The sequence below is a fragment of the Saccopteryx leptura genome, chromosome 12 (assembly GCF_036850995.1).
Source record: "Saccopteryx leptura isolate mSacLep1 chromosome 12, mSacLep1_pri_phased_curated, whole genome shotgun sequence".
Classification (NCBI taxonomy): domain Eukaryota; kingdom Metazoa; phylum Chordata; class Mammalia; order Chiroptera; family Emballonuridae; genus Saccopteryx; species Saccopteryx leptura.
The window spans coordinates 6,445,242-6,447,007 of NC_089514.1; the positions used below are offsets into that span (position 1 = coordinate 6,445,242).

General features: G+C 48.0%; 1 non-coding gene across 1 annotated transcript; it reads left to right on the top strand.

Moving 5' to 3' along the window:
- Window positions 1–1,103: 1,103 nt before the first annotated feature.
- On the top strand, window positions 1,104–1,179 carry TRNAG-GCC (transfer RNA glycine (anticodon GCC)). Its single transcript has one exon. It is a non-coding gene; the product is annotated as a tRNA-Gly (tRNA).
- Window positions 1,180–1,766: the final 587 nt, after the last annotated feature.

Consider the following 1,766-nt stretch of genomic DNA (forward strand, 5'->3'; position numbering starts at 1 on the left):
CCATAAAAGAAGGGAATGCTAAAGGGAAGGTAAAAATCGTTACAAAAGACAGTGGATTTGGACAGTAATCTGCAGACTATTGTAAGGCAGGAGGGTACATCTCGGATGTTTCCACCATGACCACGCACTCTTCCAGGATGAAATAGTACTTCTTACCCAGAGCAATGCAACCGCCCTAGAGGAAACAGTGATACAAAATGTTCAATTTCGGGTGAACTCCTTAAGAAAAATTAAACCCAATACTGGTCCCCCCCCCAAAAAAAAAAAATAAACACCTCTTAATGATGAGTAAAATGTGAGTGTAATTCTCAACTCTAGCTGCATACTGGAATCACCTGGAAACTTCTAAATCACAATCAACCCCCAGGTTCAGCCCTTTATCATCGATCTGACAACCAGGCATTAGCATTTGTAAAGCTTCCTGAGGGATTCCAACGCATATCTCTCTCTGTCTCTCTCTCTCTCTCTCACTGCAAACACATCCAATTCTTGTTTCTTCTTCTTTTTTACCACCAAACTGTTGAAGTCACCACCATAATACAGACCAGACTACTCACACTATTGCCTTAAAGTAGCCCTCCTGTTTGGTGGCAAGCCCAGATTTACCCAATTTGTCAAGGGACAAACAATTGAGCTCTAAAAGCTATACTTGCGGTTGGGATTCTCGTGTGTTTATTAAGTGCGTTGACCACAAAGGACAGTCTGGTGTTAAGTAATCTTAGCTTTTCAAGTCAGTGAATCTTTATTTGTGGGAAGGGTGATTGGGAAGTGTAAGAAAGGGCATTTAATTACAAAGGGGCATGAGAAAACATGTGAGGGCAGTGGGCGTGTTCATTATCTTGACGGTGCTGATGGTTTCTCAGGGGTACGGTGTTGTCGGAACGTATCAAACTGTACACTTTAAATATGTGCCCTTTCTCGAATGTCGGTTGCAACTCAATGCAGTTCAAAATATAAAAACCCCTGGCTTTTTTAGATATCATTCCAGTCGGCAACGTCATATGTAAAAGGTTGTCAAAAAGCATTACATTATTTTATACCTTCACTCAGTTGTCCTGAGTGCACTCAAAGACGCAGAAATTTGAAATCAAAAGTGATAAGGGGCCCTGGCCGGTTGGCTCAGTGGTAGAGCGTCGGCCTGCCGTGCGGGGGACCCAGGTTCGATTCCCGGCCAGGGCACACAGGAGAAGCACCCATTTGCTTCTCCACCCCTCCCCCTCTCCTTCCTCTCTGTCTCTCTCTTCCCCTCCTGCAGCCAAGGCTCCATTGGAGCAAAGATGGCCCGGGCGCTGGGGATGGCTCCTTGGCCTCTGCCCCAGGCGCTACAGTGGCTCTGGTCGCGCAGAGCATCGCCCCCTGGTGGGCAGAGTGTCACCCCCTGGTGGGCGTGCCGAGTGGATCCCGGTCGGGCGCATGCGGGAGTCTGTCTGACTGTCTCTCCCCGTTTCCAGCTTCAGAAAAATACAAAAAAAAAAAAAAAAAAGTGATAAGGAACATTCCAACCCCAAAACATCTCTCCTACTCACCCATGATGGCACCTTCAGTTCCTTGCAGGGGTCAAAGCGAAAACCGCCACGCGTGATGGTCCTCCTATGAGCCATGATGCCCCACCAGTTCCCCTCCGTCTCCCGAAGAGAGAAGAACTCACACCAGCAACAACAGAGCAAATGCGGGGTAGAAAGCAAGTGGAAACTCAGCACAGAGAGACCGCCCAGTTTACGGCCGGAAGCTCTGGGCACCGGAGTGGTCGGCAGAAGGGAAGGTCA